Below are 17,797 nucleotides of genomic sequence, written 5' to 3' on the forward strand. Positions count from 1 at the left end.
CTGGCCTGCAGGCATACATAATAAATAAATAAATCTTTAAACAAAACAAACAAAAACAGAGGAGAACGCTACATAGTAGATTTAGGTAGAGCATGCTACAAATGTACTGGTGGATCGTATTGCCCTTTGTCAATCAAGAAGCTTAAGACATTTGGTGATCAGAGCTTGCAGGGGAGAGTATGGTCCTGGGCTGGATCTCCAGGGTACCCAGCTCTGTGGCTGTTGCAGCCCCCTCACGCCTTAGCCTTCCAGTTCTTCCAGAGGCGGGGAATTGCAGGTAATAGACACTCATCCACTGACGGCCAGAAATTTAACCCAGAAGGAAAGAAAATCCATGGCTGCCAGCTCACCCGCAGTCGGCAGCAATTGCTCACGAGTCAAGGTCGATGGCTAGACAGATGGGAAGAACCAAGGAAGGGCTGGCATTTGCTGAGGCTGCTAATTCTTGAGCTCTGGCTTCTGGTGAATAAAAAAAAAATGCTCCCAGTAGAACCTGCGGGTGCCTGTGGAGATCTTGGCCTTCCTTCCCGGCTGAGGGCCTGGGACTTCTCTGAGACATGCCTCGGGAAAACTAGCTAGCCTAAAAAAGTCATATCATATCTACATCTGGATTTATGCATGTTCTGTGACTAGGTAGAGTGAGGATATATAGAGCTATATCCACATAGCTAATGTTTATTAAGAACTAATTACGTTCTAGTTTTACACCGACCAAACCAGGTAATATTCAGATGTGCCCATGCAATAGATACTAGTTCCTTGCTGTGAAATGGAGAAGGTAACAGGCCCCTGGGTATCAGTCAGGGTCAGCTAGTCTGTGCTGTGGTAACGAGCACCTCCCAGGTCTCAGTGGCCTACAGCACATTGCGTAGGAATCAGCCAAGGGCACTGGTCCATGCTGTTGTCGTCGTCAGCCAGGCCCTGACTGACAGGACAACTATTATATGGAACACTGCAGCTCACTGTAACAGAGAGCGAAAGAGTGGCAGATCGTGTGTGGACTCTTAAAGCTCCCTCTTGGAAGCGACAAGCTGACCGCCACTCACACTTCCTTGGCCAGAGCAAGTCAGCCAGGCCTAGATCTAAGTGGATAGGTAGATGTGGTCCTCTTAGGGGCCCGGAGGAGAACTGGAAATGTTACGTGCACAGGAAAGCAACCACACCACCCGATGCTGTGTTTGGGCCATCCAGTGGACTCCTGGACTCTGCCCTTGAGCAGAAGGTGTCCTTGGAGCTCTGTGTGGAGATGTGACAGATACACTATTGCTGCTTCTATTTGCTTTGGGTGAGGCAAGCAGGAGGACACAGAGTGGTGTTGGGACTCTTTAAAGGATCTGGATAGGTTCCAGCCCCTGAATCGTGGCCCTGCTGAGAGTCCAGGCTTCCAGGATGGCCATGGGAATCCCTTTTTGCCCTTAGAGACAGTCAGTCTGTCACTGAATGGCACATGCAGAATGTCATTGAGTGCTCACAAAATTGTGACAGTGAATGGCCTCTTGAATGCTCTCCTCAGGAACGGGGCCTTGGCTATTTCAAAGGATGGATTCTAAAATGAACAAGTGCCACTTTCTATTCCCACAGAGAAGCCAGGTGTGTGTGTGTGTGTGTGTGTGTGTGTGTGTGTGTGTGTGTAAGAGAGAGAGACAGAGAGACATAGACAGAGAGAGATAGAGACAGAGAAAGACAGAGTCAGAAAGAGACACAGAGAAACACACTGGGAGAGAGAGAGAGAGAGAGAGAGAGAGAGAGAGAGAGAGAGAGAGAGAGAGAGAAGGACGCAGCAAGCCCCTTGTGAGCAATGATGGTACAATCTTTGGAGGAAAGAATCTCAACTTCCAGCTGGCGGGCAGACTCAGACAGGCTTCGCGGAGGAAGTGGCATTTGTCCCGGACTGGATTTTCTAGTTGATCTTTCATGGATAAGGAGGACACTAAGGGCTCTTGTTCAGGATGTTTGGAGGTGCTAAAGGGTGGGCTGTGTTGGGGCAGAAGGGAGACTGGCCTCAGCCCCGATGGTGACGGCATCTCCTCCACTGGAGGCAGCGGGAACAGTGAGGACGGGATGCTGGTCTTGACACACTTCAGGAAGCAGTGGCTGTCAGGAGGAGGGGGTGCTGGGGCCTGTCCCTAGTCCTGATTCTGCCCTCGTGCCCCACTTTCTACTCTGCAGGACTTATTGCTCCCTGGCTTTCTGGAAGGCACCAGCAGGAGGCGGGAGGGTGGCGATGGAGGGTGAGGTATCAGCGCCTCATTCCTTTCCTGACTTGACAGTGGCTGTCTTTCTCCTAATGTCGTTTTCTCCTGATGTCCTTTCAGGCCTCACGAGGCTAATGACGCTCCCTTCCGATCCTAGTGGACAGTGTGGCCAACATTTTCTGGTATTCTGTTCCTCTGTCTCGGTCTCTCCCTCTCTCTTTCTTCCTCTCTCTTGTGTATGTTCATGTGTATAAGAGTTCACATGTGTGAGCCACGTGGAAGCCAGAGGGCAGTCTAGGGTATCATTCTCAGAAATGAGGGTCTCTCATTGGCCTGGAGTGAGCTGGGTAGTCTAGACTGGCTGTCCAGGGAGCCTCAAGGATCCTATTGCATCTGCCTCCCCAACACTAAAAGTACAAGTGTGTGCTATCAGTCCTGTCTTTTAAATATATATATATATATATATATATAAATAAATAATATTCATACTTATTTATTTCATGTATGTGTATGTATGTATGTGCCTGACTGTGTGTATATGCATAACATGGACACAGTGCCCTTGGGAGCCAAAAGAGGGCATCAGATTCCCTGGAACTGGAGTTACAAGCTATTGTGAGCCACCTGGTGTGGGAACTGAACCTGGGTCCTCTGGAAGGTCAGCAAGTGTTCTTAACCACTGAGCCATCTCTCCAGCCCCAACACTCCTAGGTTTTTAAGTGGTTTCTGGGAGTGGATCTCAGGACCTCGTGCTTGTAAACAAACACTTTACTGACTGAGGTATCTCCCAAGCCTTTGTGGGGTTTTGTTTGTTTTGGCACAAAGTCTGGCTATGTAGGTCAGGCTGGCTTTGAGCTCATAAGCCTCCTGCCTCAGCCTTCCTGAGTGCTGGGGTTACAAGTGTACGTAATCATACCAGGCTATTTGCTGATTTTTCTTAATCATGCCACACATCTTTGTGAACCTCTCCACCAGATTCCCTCTTCTCTTGGGTTTGGGTTAGCCACCAACCTCCTGCCTGCCACTGATGGTCTAGGGACATGATTTTCACAACGATACTGTTCAGACAAACAGCGGTCTCAGCAGCCTCCTGGCCTTATATAAGCATTCTGGGGTAACTGGGGGTGGGGTGGGGTGCGGTAGGGCTCAGAGAACAGCCCAGACTCTGACCCTCGTGGGGCAGCTGAATCCAAGACGCAGAGAACGCAGCAGTGCATTATGGCCAGGGCTTGGAGGTTTGGTTTTGTTTTTCAAGACATTTGTTGTCTTCCAGAATCTCTGTGACCATTGTTCTGAGAGCAGCCGAATGCTGTGAGCCACAGTGGGAGAGTCAGGGCTTAGGATTCAAGGAACGGTGAGCACCAGGGGCTTGTTTCACCGCTCCCGCCGGCAGGGTATGGGTGCTGCCTCGGTTTCTTGATTAAATTGTGAGTTCTCCAGCACCAGATCCAGTTCTCTGTCTATCGGCATGGCCTGGAGAAAGGATGCAGCCGGCTGCTGGTGAGGTCACCTGAGCTGGGTTCAGCCAGTTTGACTTGACCTTTTAGGGCGGGTCCTGATTCCCTGAAACCCCCCTCCACATCACAGGGATGTCTGACTTACAAGGATTCTAGAAAACACCATTTTATTCTTTTCCAGACGTACAACAAGCAATCAAGAACATTCATTCCTCTTGAGTCTGGTGTGATTTCCTCTCCAGTTCACTGCCCCTGAAGCCAAATCCCAAGTCTGCTCTAATGAATACAGAAAACTCACTTGTCATTAGTTGGACAAAAGCTAATGGACTGGAGTCCTGGAGGACAGTGGGTCTCTGGAGCAAATTAAACACTCCCCTTGCAATCTTGAAGTCAATGTTAAATTGTTTATCAAACCTTCCTTCCCAGGTAGCATTACACTGAAGTTTCCCACCTTCTGGCCATTCGGTCAGAAAATTTTATTGAGCTGGAGACAGGAAGGAGGAGGTAATTTCAAAACTGTTTTATTCTGAAGAGGAAAAAAAGGTGTATTGCTTAGGGTTTGGAGAAGGGTCCATAAATATACTTCACCTCCGGTGTCACCCTGGCCTTCGCTCCCGGGCAGACATTACTAATCAATCATACACCCCTTCCCACTCACTCAAAACAAAAGCCACTTGCAAACCAGGGCCTAAGGAGAGTAGGAATGCCTGATTTGGGCAGCTGAGGTCTGAGCACAGGACTGAGCACCGGAAAGCCTGGTTCCAGTGCTGTGACTGCCATGTCCTCGTGGAGTCCAGCTGTCCTTTGGCTCAAATGAAGACCCTTCCTTCCTGTACCACCTGGAGGCGCTGTCAACAGCTTGGGTATGCCTGTAGCTGTATGTGACCCCCTGAGGTCACATCAGCTTCACAGTCATAGTGCCCTGGTTCCTTTCTCCATCTCCTGTTGCTATAAAATGATACGGAAGGCTCAGTGATTTATAAAGGAAGGAAGTTATCTAGCTAGGTTCATGGCTCTGGAGTCTGGGAAGTCTAGGAGTGTGGTGGGGGAATTCAGGGGCCTGATAACATGGTGGACAGCGAGGGGTACGCTGAGCAGGTAGAGGAGGTGAAAGTTGAGGGATGGCCTCACGTGGTAACCACCCGGTCTCGTGGAAACTGACCTGGTTGAGCTATGCAGGGATCAAACAAAAATCATTTGCCCTGACACTGGAAGGAGCATGTGCAAACCTCTGAATGAGGCCTTGGGAAGCAGAGTGACTTCACTTGCAAACACCGTATCAATCCCATCCAATTTGTAAGCGTTGTCTCTCTCCTCAGGAGGAAAAATGAACTCGGCTCCATCAGTCAGCCCAGTCCTGGTGCTTTGGGGGGAAGCACCCTTTCTCGGGGGCTCAGACTCTGCACCGCCAGAGCCACAGGAAGCTTGCAGAGCTCTGGGCTAGCACATGCATCTCCAATTGTCTTCTTTCTCTGTCCCTCCAAAGCTGAGACTCCCCAAGAGCAGCTTCAAGACAGCGCCTCAGCTTCCATTTGAGGAATGTCTAGAGGTGATTGGCGAGGTCATGCTGTGGCTACTTCTCTGGTCATGGATCTCTGTCTTGGACTTTTCCACCAGGAAGTAGGAGGGAATCCCAGGAGGCAGACACTCTCTCTCGACCTTTCTTTTGACCTTTGTTTTATGATACTTATCTGTGTTTGCTCCTGAGCATGAGTCTGGCCAGGGTCAAGTACCAAAATCATCTTTCTTCACACCCAGACATTATTGTGGAATAGTTTCCCATACTTTCTTGATCTTCCTGGAAGATGTAAGTGTTGGAACTGGAAAAGGGTAGGAAGTGATCCTGAGCATAGACACTGCCGACAAGGCCTTCACCTGTCTGTTTCCACCCCATCTTCCTCATTCTGTCTTTATTCACAGCAGCCTGCCAGAGGCCCCCCTGGGATCCCACCACTAGCGGTCTGTCATGGTCCAGCCCTTCGGGCACAGCAGCTGCTACTGAACGCACGAGGGAGAGCAGGTGACCTTTACACGTGGGCCCTGGCCACCAATACCATGTGGTGGTGGGCAGTGAGAACACAACACAGGGTTGTGTCGGAGTGGTGAGCTGGTGGGAAAGCCAGTGCTTGAAGCAGGGGACAGTGCTCTCTCTCTCCCTCTCTCTCTCTCTCTCTCTCTCTCTCTCTCTCTCTCTCTCTCCTGCATCTGTCCTGCCTTATCTCTCCGATAAAAGGAAATTAGAAAGCAGGAAGGAAGATGAGGCCTCCGCAGCGAAGCCTGTCTGGAGTTCCTGCTCCTCGGAGAAGACAAGCAGTTCTCAGCCTGCCAGCCTCCCTCATGATGGAACCAGCTCTGAGTGTGTTAAATGTTGACGATTCTCATGGCACAGCCCCTCAGGGACAGATGCTGGCAAAGATGATAGATAGACCTGGGAGTGGGAAAGCAGATGATGTTTGAAAACGCGGCGGTGCCCGGGGAGAACCAGTCTGGAGCTCAGAGAACAGAACACGCTGGTTTGTTTTGTTTGTTCCAGAGGATCTTCGAGAGAATGGAGCCAAGGTGCAAAATGTAACACACACAGACACACACAGGCACATGCACTGACACACACACACAGACACACCCACTGACACACACAGGCACACAAACACACAGACACACCTGCTGACACACACACAGGCACATACACTGACACACACACACAGACACACCTGCTGACACACACACAGGCACAAACAGAGACACACATACACTGACACACACAGAGACACATGCTGACACACACACAGACACATACACTGACACACGTGCACACACACACAGACACACACACACAGACACATACAGGCACACACACACACACACACACACACACACACACACACACACACACACACACCATTTTGTCCTCAGTTGCAGTTCAAGTTTGTGGGGGCTGGTATTTGGCAATGTCAGAAGCCCCCCGCCCCCTATGAGGCCTTGAGGGAACTCTGGGAACACAGAAAAGAATCTGGTGTGGTCATTGTCCTGGGTGCTTCAGTGTGGGCTGAGGAGGCAGCATGTTCAGACAAGGATGGTGCAGAGTGACATGTGTGTGTGATGGAGAGGGACAGAGGTGCGGGAAGTGAAGGGAGGGGACACCTGATGTGTGTGTGTGTGTGTGTGTGTGTGTGTGTGTGTGTGTAAGAAGACTGAAGAATTAGAGAGATACCTGTGCCTGTGAGGTTTGGGTAATTGAATTTTTGTTTCTTCTTTAAAAAAAAACATCCCAGCACTCGGGAGGCAGAGGCAGGCGGATCTCTGTGAGTTCGAGGCCAGCCTGGGCTACCAAGTGAGCTCCAGGAAAGGCGCAAAGCTACACAGGGAAACCCTGTATCGAAAAACAAAACAAAACAAAACAAAAAAAAAATCACGATTATTTATTTTGTGTGTGTAAATGTTCATGAGTGCGCACAAATGTGGAGGTCAGAGGACAACTTGCAGGAGTTAGTTCTCACCTTCCACCATGTGGGTTCTAGGAATTGAACTCAGGCTGCCAGGCTTGGTGGCAAGCCCCTTTACCCACTGAACCATATTGTCAGCTCTGAATGTTCTTATGTCATGGTCTATGCAGAACCAACTGGACAGGAAGCGGAAACCTGTTCACAGAGAGCACCAGCCCTTTCTCCTAAGGCACCAGGGAGACAGGGAGTGTTTTGCTTTGTTTGAAGCACTGGGAATCGAACCCACGGCCTTGCATATACCAGGCAGGTGTGCTACTGTTGAGCTACATTTAGTCTTGTTAAGTTGCCCAGGTTATAAGGTGCCCAGGGTTGGTCTTGAACTCACTGTATTCTAGACAGCCTTCAACTTGTGCCGTCCTGTTTGAGTCTCCTAGGCAACTGGAATAGTGCCTACACCCCAGGTCCAGCCGCAGAAGCGTTTTAATAGAGTGGAGAACACAGTAAGATTGGAGTTTCAGGGGGAGAGCCCAGACAGGAGGCAGGGCAAAGGGCACAGGGGAGCAGAGGTGGAGAGGTCACTCCATGCTCTTCCTCTCGTGGGCACAACTGCCTTTGTGGAACCCAGGAGCACTTCAAGCTAGGAAAAGTGGAACCCTGGGAGTGTGGTTATCCAATCAGCAGGTTGGGACAGGGAGTGACAGGGCAGAGCACCAGGGAGTAGGGAAGAAAGGGAGACAATGTGGTAAGTAGTACCTGAAGCATAAACTTTAAAATCAGGCAAGCCTGGCTTCAGATGTCATCCATACAACCTTGGCAGTATTTTGACCATTTTTGTACCAGTCAGGATAGTATAGGTTATACTGCATTAACAAATAGCCCTGAAATCTAATGGGCTGAAATGACAGCTTGCTATGTGTTTTTTTTTTGTTGTTTGTTTGTTTTGTTTTTTCGAGACAGAGTTTCTCTGTGTAACCCTGGCTGTCCTGGAACTCACTCTGTAAACCAGGCTGGCCTCGAACTCACAGAGATCCGCCTGGCTCTGCCTCCCGAGTGCTGGGATTAAAGCCGCCGCGTCACTATGTGTTCTTTATTTAGGGTTTGCTGGCGCTGCTTTTCATAAGGGTAACTTGGGAGTAGGTTTGTGGAAGCTTCTGTTTCTTACTGCTTCTCAGGTGGCCAGAGCAATGCAGAAAGGACAGGATGACACTTCCTGGTTCTTAAAGTGACCCGCTTCATTTTTACCCCAGTTTTATTGCTGAAACCAATTCAGTCACCGTTTCTCTACAGGGCATGGAGAAGCGAGAGCTGAAGTAACTGAGCAATCCAACCGAGACCCAAGTCTCAACTGCTTTACCTGTACAGTGGGAATAACGTTGCCAAGCTCAGATGGGCACCCTGCGTCTAACGAGATAATGCGCGCAGCAGCCTCCGTGGAATAGAGTCACACTCAAACAACCACAGCCCCAAACCAAAAAAGGCGTGGGCAACCAGAGGAGAAAAGAGAGGCACTCGTTGCTTTTGGGGTTTCCTAGATGCCATGGTTGACTGGCCAAGGAAAAGCTGCTGTGTGTGCCTGGAACAGCTGTAGTGGGAGCTGCGGCTTTGCATGCGACCCAGGAGCAGTCCCCGATGCTCCTGAAACGCCTGCCATCCAAAAGCTTCGGGGTCCTCCGAGACTCTTCGGGCTGAGCCGGGGGTGTTCTCGGAGGCGGCGGCGGGCCTCCTTGCCAGGAATGTGCATTTCAAATAGCACAACAACGTTCCCACTGCTGCCACAGCCCCACGGAAATAGCATTTTTATGCCAAGAATCAGTTCCCATTCATCACCGTGAAGCGCAATACCTGGGGGGAAATGGGAACTGAGACTCGGCGCGTCTCCCAAGAAGGGAGGTGTCTGCGCGAGCCGAGTAATTAGAGCAAGGCTCTGCACACATGCCTAATCTTTATTTAAGACATTTCACTTAGGTACACATCCAAGTTATTCAAAAGTCAGTTCGGTTTGAGACACGTCTGTCGTCAGTTTCTCGCCCCCGTTCTAGAAGAGTTACAAAAGCACCCCGAACCATCGTGTGAAGTGTTTACCGAAACTCACACAGGCTAAGCAGCTTCACCCAGCCTTTTCCGTGAGATGGCTCTTTCACGTTTTAGAACAACACTTTACTGTGCCTTGTATCTGAGGAGCAGGAAGGAGGCTTGAGCAGTCTTTAAGGGGAGAGAGTGAAGAGACAGGATATCTAGTCAGGCAGGCTAATGAAAACAGCAGCAGCTCACAAGAGTGGAAGTGATCTCGTAGGCGCTTGGGTGTCCTGGCTCATCAATCCTCTCAAGGACCGGGAAGGGTGGTGCCCCGCTTTCTCATTAGTGGAACTGGTGTGAAGAGATTGTGTGACTCCCTCATCATAAACCGTAGCCAAGAGTGAGGTGGAGCCAGAATTATAGCCCCAAATGTAAGTCATCAGGTCCTTAGCTTTGGACCGTTGTTCATCTCAGTGTCTTGTGAGGGACCTGCCCCCACTTTACCCTGGTACTCTTGAAGAAAGAGGGTTAAGAAACGATCAGATAGAAAGAGAGACCTAGCCGACGAGAAGAAAGACAGAAACACAGGATAGCTTCGGGAGGGCCTGGATCAATATCCACCAGCCCAGAACTTTATTCAAAAGGGCTTTTCATTACAATGCCAAAAGACCTCCTCCTTGCTAGATACAGCCAAGTACAGACCCTTCCAAACACCTGGTAACCACGCCCATGGTAAAATCATCCCCTTATGAGCCCTTGAGTAATTTGGGCCTCCACAGTGTCTTAAAATCCTGGAGGGACTGTCACGGGAGAGCACCAACCGTACATCTTTTCTCAATTTTACAAAAGTAGATGAAAGGTGTCTACCACAAAGACAGATTGAATCCACCTAAGAGAGAACCACACAACCAATGCTGCTCTAAGGTCCGGGTTCTTCTAGAGAGTGAGCTTACCATGTCCAGAAATCTTCAAGAATAGACTGAGTGACCACAGCAACAGGAGATTCCTTCCTGGCTTGCCCTGACTCGGGTGGTCTCTGCTATTCCCTGTCTCCTCTCTCCTTTTCTCCTTCCCTTCATCCTTCCCTCTCTTCCTCCCTCCCTCCCTCCTCCTTCCTTTTCTATTTTCTGAGAGTGTCTCAATGTATTGTGATGGCTGACCTGGAACTTGCTGTGTAGACCAGGCTGGCTTTGAACTCACAGAGATCCACCCGCCTCTGCCTCCTGGGTGCTGGGATTAGAGGTGTGCACCATCACCGCCCATTTCTGCTATCCTTTAACAGGAGAATTTTCCAAGCACAACACAGGTCCAGATACCCGATAATGGCAAATTTTTATTGTTTACATTTCTTTCTTTCTTTTGCATGTGCATCATACATGCGTGCATGGAAGTCAGAGGACAATGTATGAGGGTGGTTATCTCCTTTCATCCCGTGGGTTCTGGGGACCAAACTCGGGTCATCAGGTTTGGTGAGAGGCCCCTCTACCTGCTGAAGCATCTCAGTGGCCCTGGAAAAACGTCTTTACACTAATATATCTTTCCCCTACTGATAATTGGGAGTGGATAGCAGCACTATACTGCAGCTCGAAGGCCTAAATGGGAGCTCAGTGGCATCATCGAATTAAACTCATCGCCAAACTGGTCCGACACATGATAATGATGCAAATAAAAGCTTTACCTGGACAATCGACTAACCTTAGCTCACTTCATTGATTCTAAGCAGTGTAATTTTCATTAGCCAAGCCTGCCGCTTTGTTATTTTCCCACCAGCTCCATGAATTTCCCGAACTTTTACAGGGATGTTGAATGGGGCAGTTTCCCCGGTGTTAGGCAGAGTGTTGTCCTCCTGGGGCAGCCTCAGGAGGAGGGAACCAGTCATCTCAGGTTGGACCCAGGCAGGATCCAGGAACCTTGGTGGCGAGCTGGAACCACAGGAGAGAGAGGCCCAGCAGGAACACACACCAGGCGTGTCCCACCTGTGGGAACAGACTGCAACAGCAGGACAAAACCAGGGAATGGTAGCATGCTTCTTCAAAGCTCCCAGGCCAAGAGGCAGTGAGCTGGGGGCTACGGATGCAGCAGTCCATTGGTAGAGTGTGCACCTAGCAAGCGCAAAGCCCTGCCTTTTGTCCCCAGTACTGCATAAGCCAGGTGTGACGGTGCATGCCTGCAATCCTGGAATGCTGGAACCAGCACTCCAGAGGCAAGGTCATCCTCTGCTAATAGTGAGTTCAAGGCCAGCCTGGAATATATAAGATCAACCCCCCCCCCACCCCTGTCAAAAACAAAACAAAACAAAAAGATGTTACAAAGCAGGGTGCGCAGGAAGGGTGCTTTAGAAGATTCTGGGCTTTTGTCTGCTCTTATGGGGGCATTTCTAGGTAGGTGGCCCTGATTCTTGATGCAGGAATCTAAAACTGGTAGTAATAAACAACAGAAAACCAAACCAAACCACCAAACCCAAAAAAAGCCAGCACTGGAGACCCAGCGGCTTCTAGCAGGAGGTTCAAGGGTGGTTCACAAGGCTCCTCCCCTCCAGCCTGTCCACCTGAGAGGCCCTGGGGCTGAGGGCCCGGCTAAGGAGTCTTCTCAACTGCTCACTTCGATGCGGTGTGGTGTTCCACCCTGTCGGTGGGAGAAAGTTCCCAAGGAATACCTGGTTCTGCAACACAGTGGGGGGACCCCTCGAACCTCACCGCCCCCCTAAAGGGCTGGCAGAGAGGTTAAACTGACTTACAATCTCTCTTTCTTCCACTTGAGAACTAAGGATTTCTATAAACTGAAAGTTTTGATTTACAATTCCAAGAGCAGTTTGGCGCAGGAGAGAACAATAAGTTCTTCAGACCTGGAAGCTCCTAAAAGAAATGGTGAATGCCCTCGAGGGAAGGGAGACCCAGGAAGGTCTTCCCCGGCCTCAGCAGGAATCAATGGCCCTGCCCCTTGAATGCTTTGTCTATCTCCCACAGCCTTTCCGGCCTATGTTCTGAGTTAGGTGCTCCTTGTATCTTCTGTCCCACAACCAGGTCCCAGCCCCCTGAGGTCAGTGACTGGGCACTTAGCTCTTGGGAAGGACTCTTGTGGTGTGCCTGTTGGTTAGTTGGATAGAGGAAACAAACCTTGGTGCTAAGGATGGAAGTGTCCCCATCATCTTGGTGGGATGGACCACCAGGATCCGTGCTGCTTTAAAACTGCAGAAAGGTCCAGGCATGGTGGCAAACATGGCTCCCAGAACCTCCTGGGAGACTGAAGCGGGAGGGCCATGAGTTCAAATCCAGTGTGGGAAAATAACAAATTCAAGGACAGTCTGAGTTGCATAGTGAGACCCTCTCTCAAAAATAAGATAAATTTAAAACTCATTTTAAAGGAATTTTTACATAAAAGCTCTGGGACTTTGGGTTTCTTTGGATATAGAATACATTATAGAGTTAGAAGTGGTTCAATCGGTCCATGGAATGACCCTTGGATGCTTCATTGCTATGGCCTGGTTGCTATGGGCACTAAATACAGGCCCAGGGTGCTGGCATGGGCTTCTCCAAAAGCTTCCTTGGCACTTCTTAGTGCAAGGGACTCTGGAACTGGGACCCAGTGGCATCATGCCCTACATGACCACAGTAATTAAAAACGACCTTGGTTGGTGTATGTGTGCATGTGGTAGTCAGAGTGTTGAGTGTCTTCCCCTATCGTTCTTCATCTCATTGTTTGAGGCAGGGTCTCTCTTCAAACCCGGAGCTCACTAACTGGACTAGACCGGCTGTCCAGGGAGCTCTGGCAATCTTCCCATCCCTGCCTGCCCTGAACGGGGGCTACAGGTCGCTCTACTGTCCTTGCTAGAATAGGTATTACTGGAGAGCTCACACTTGGCCGGAGTCTGTGCTAAGGCCCTTTCCCAGGGACTCCTGGTTCACAGCTGAGGTAACTGAGGCCGGAGGACACACAGCTGAGGCTGCTTTCCTCAGGGATCCTCCTCATTCCTGCAGCCTCGCTGCATGCTGCTTCCTAGGCTAACCTCCCACAGCTGCTCAGCACCTGTGGTGTTCAGTAAGAAAGGCCCCCAGAGGCTCACATAGTTGAATGTTCAGTCACAGGCAAGGTTTGGAAGGATTAGGAGGTGTGACCTTGTTGGAGGAAGCATTTCACTGGGGATGGGCTTGGAGCTTTCAAAAGCCCACTCCAGGCCCAGTGTTCTCTCTCTCTCTCTCTCTGTCTGTCTCTCTCTGTCTCTCTCTCTCTGCTGGAGATCAGAATGTAGCTCTCAGCTATTTCTCCAGCATCCATGTCTGCCTGCACGCCACCATGCTCCCCATCATGATGATAATGGACTGACCCTCTGAAGCTGTAAGCCACCCCCAATTAAACGTTTTCTTCTGTAAGCTGCCTCGGTCATGGCATCTTTTTTTAGCAATAGAACACCAAGACACCACCCAACATGTCATCACCAGGGCCTCAAACTCAACCATGTGCCTAGGACACTCAACAGCTTGGTAAACTGAAGGTTACTGGATCCCACTCCGGAGTTTCTGGTCCTGTAGGTTTGAGTTGGGGCCCAGGAATCTGCACTTGGGACATGTTCCCAGGTACCACTGAAAGACTTGGCTCAGTGGCCAGACAGGGAAGACTCATTCCTAACATATCACTGTTTCCTTCAAGACACCAATCTGAGTCTGTAACGATGGGATTGATTTGTTTATTTTGCTGGTTGTTACCACACCCACCAGATTGGAAGCTTGGGGGACAGGACATGGCAAGGACAACATCTGTTCACCTCTGGATCTCTGGTTCCAGCACAGTTCTTGGCATGTGACCGAGGCTCAGTTACATTTCTTGACTGAATGGGTAGTGACGGGCTGAGACAAAGCCCCAGCCTGTCTGCTGAGTGGATGCCATAAACGCCACCGGGTGCTGTGTGCTTCTGACCTTGCCCCTCCAGCTGCACGGGCCTGCTCTCACCAGACGACTGAACACAGAACTCCTGTGTCCTGGGTGGCTGTTCTGACAGTTCAGCTCTGGATTCTGGTAGCTCCAGAAGCCCAGAGAGGCCCAACAGTCAGGAGGAGGTATCTCAAGTGCCCGGTGTCTGGCTTCTGACAGAGCCAGTGTGTGGGCAGCCAGGAGCATAGAATGAGCCCACCTGCGCATCATTGGCCCATCTGGTCCTGCTGGGGCTCCATCACATTTATGTGTGCATGTATTTCTGTCTGTCTGTCTGTCTGTCTGTCTCTTTCTTTGGTGGGGGGAGACAAGTTGTGTGAGTCAGCTTTTTCCTTCCACCATGTAGGTTCCGGGGATTGAACTCGGGTGGTCAGGCTCGGTAGCAAAGGCCTTTGCCAGCTGAACCTCACCAAGCCCTGCTCGGCCTCTAAGGACCTGACCCAGGAAGCCGCAGGTACTCAGGTCTGACCATGGGGAACAGCTGATGGTCTGGAGATCATGGCTGCACCCCGAGGGACACATCCCGTAGATCTTTCCTCTTGAAGACGAAGGCAGAGGAGAAGAACGTGGGAAGCAGGGGTTGAACTAAGCCAGGAAAAGTGGACAGCACCCCTCCGTGTGGACAGCACACCACCCCTCCGTGTGGACAGCACACCACCCCTCCGTGTGGACAGCACACCACCCCTCCGTGTGGACAGCACACCACCCCCCCACCCCTCCGTGTGGACAGCACACCACCCCTCCGTGTGGACAGCACACCACCCCTCCGTGTGGACAGCACACCACCCCTCCGTGTGGACAGCACACCACCCCTCCGTGTGGACAGCACACCATCCCTCTGTGTGGACAGCACACCACCCCTCTGTGTGGCCAACCAGAATGCTCCCTGGTTAAGGTAAGCCACACAGGCTTTGGGGGTTGTTTGGGGGTCTATCTTGAGTAACTTGCCTTGAGAGATTTCTACTAGAAATCACTCCACAGCCAGGCGGTGGTGGCGCACGCCTTTAATCCCAGCACTCCGGCGGCAGAGCCAGGCAGATCTCTGTGAGTTCAAGACCAGCCTGGTCTACAGAGTGAGATCCAGGACAGGCACCAAAACTACACAGAGAAACCCTGTCTCGAAAAACCAAAAAAGAAAAAAAAAAGAAAAAAGAAAGAAAGAAATCACTCCACAACTAATAATGTGGTCTCTGTCACTTAACTGGAAGTCCCTCCTGGACCGGCACAGTGAAGCGTTAAAAAAATGAAATATCTCTCTCTCTCCTTTTTTTTTTTTTTTTTTTGGTTACATACAGCACACTTTGATTTCTTGAGAACGTTTCTCCAGCTGACGAGTTATAAGCCATGTCTGAGAGGCCCACTGGGAACTTTCAAAACTTGAGCAACACTTTCTAATCACTGGCGATCATTAGCATTTTAGTGGATAGATTTTTGATAAGAAAAATTTTTGCTCTGTGGGAAGAAAAAAAAAATCTTGACAGCTGATAATGCAAACAGAGCAGCAATTTTAATTAGGGCCCCAGCTTTCCTTGGGGTGGCGAACATCATACACGATCCAGATGTTTTTAGTCTTGTAGGACGAGAGCTTAAGGTGGTGTCAGAGTCATTGGTCCTGGGTACTGTGCCATCAAGTGGATCTCCACACCAAACAAGATGGAGCACCACTTCCTGAGCACTTACTATGAACCTGGGGCCCCGCTCCCTCTCCTGAATTACTCAGTTCCGTCTTGAGAGATAGCTAGCTGCCATTATATTTTCATTCCCATTTTACCGAAGAGAAACCGAAGCCCAGGATGGTTCTCTAACCCAAGGTCCCCACTGTTACTGGAGGCAAGAGCCGAAGTCTGGGTGCTCTAGCTCTCCAGCCTTACCCACTGCGCCATACTGCCTCCCAGTTGCCATTTAAATGGGGATAGGCTGAGTGGGCAGGAGAGAGCATTAAGATCTCCCGCTGCCTGGACTCTGTGACTGTGTAACAAGTCATGTGACCTCTCCTGGCTTCAGTCTCTTGTCTGTGGGGTGGGGACACTAGCAGGCATGTCTTCCTCACTGGGCTCTTAGAGGTCTCTGAGGAAGGAGTGGCTGCATTCAGGGGGACATTTTTCCCTCTCTTGGACCCAGACTCCACTAATCCACACATGGGGCCACGTGGAGGGGCCTTGCCTTGGGAATGTCAGGAGTGTGTAATCAATTCTGGGGTTTTCTTGCTTACAAGGGCTCAGCAGTTTCCATTTCTTCTGCGTGCCATGGGGCTGAGTTTCCATACTTTCTGTCAGAGAGCCCTGTCGTGTGCAGAACACTCCCAGTCACTGTGAGGATGGTTATGAGTGAATGCCTGGTGCTGTGAGAGCATGCTCTGACACCCAAGGGTGTCGGACGCCATCGCTTGATACCACTGTTCCCCTTTACATAGTGACAGATCCATGGTTTGATTCAGAGCGTCTCAGGGGCACCGCTGCCCAGCTTCCCCGCAGGTGGGGGTTGACCCTGAGGAATAATCTGCGTGCGTATAGTAAAGGGCTCACATTGTGAGCATGCGTGTTTTCCATCAGTGCCATGGATGCAGGTTAAGACTGAACTTGTTTACATAGAAATTCTCTGAGTTCTAATGCAAGTGAGCTCTCCCATTCCAGAACAAGTGGCACCGTAGATTGCATAGCGGGTCTTTCTTGCTGGACTTTCTTGGACCAACCCCCAAATAATGACATGGAGACTTATTAATCATGAAAGCTTGGCCTTTAGCTTAGGTTTGTCCTTCTAGCTCTTATAACTTAAATTAACCTGTTTCTATTAATCTACATTCTGCCATGTGGCTTTTTACCTCTCCTCCATTCTAGATGTCCCACGCCCTCCATGTCTCACTGGCGGCTCTCGCACACCTAGATTCTTCCCAAGTTCCTCTCTTTTCCTGGAAGTCCTGCCTAATCTCTCCTGCCTAGCTATTGGCCATTCAGCTTTTTATTAAACCAATCAGGTGCCTTAGGCAGGTGAGGTAATACAGCGACACATCTTTAGACAGTTTGTTCAAATATCCCGCAACAAGACTGCACACTTTCTGTGCCTGGCTTCCTTTTGTCACGATGCTTTGAGATCCGTCCTCAGTGCGCGTCACTGTGGCCCGTTCCTCTATATTGCTCAGCGACATTCCATTGGATGACTAGCCCACAGCTTACTCATTCTGCAGGGGGACATCTCAATTGTTTTCTGCTTTTAATTATTATGGGTAAAGTTCTATGACAATTGCTTTTACCAGCCTTCATGAACATATTTTAATTTTTCTTGGACAAATACCTAGAAATGAAGTTGCTGGGAAGATATATGCTTACCTTTTCAAGAAACTGTGGAACAGTTTTCAAAAGTGGTTGCGCCATTGACATCCCAAACTGCAAAGCACACAAACCCTCCCCAGCATCTTCTGCGGTCGGTGTTTATCGGTTCAGCCTTCCTACATGAGAAGGAGTGATGGCTCACTGTGGTTTTGATTTGCGTTTTTCTGGCAAGTGACACTTTGGATGTGTCTTAGCCAGTTGTATAGATCTTCTTCGTAAAGTATCTGTTCAATACCTTTACCTTTTTCTTTAGAAATTATGTTTGCTGTTATTTGGTGTTAGAGACTGAACCCAGGGCACTGCACATCCTAAGCAGGCTCTCTACCCTGCGCTACATTCCAAGCCCAATTCTGCATTGTTTAGGACTTCCATTGGATGATTGTGCTATGACCATCCTCTCATTTTATGGTTTACATACTTTTTCTTGA

The sequence above is a fragment of the Peromyscus leucopus genome, chromosome 2 (assembly GCF_004664715.2).
Source record: "Peromyscus leucopus breed LL Stock chromosome 2, UCI_PerLeu_2.1, whole genome shotgun sequence".
Taxonomy (NCBI): Eukaryota; Metazoa; Chordata; class Mammalia; order Rodentia; family Cricetidae; genus Peromyscus; species Peromyscus leucopus.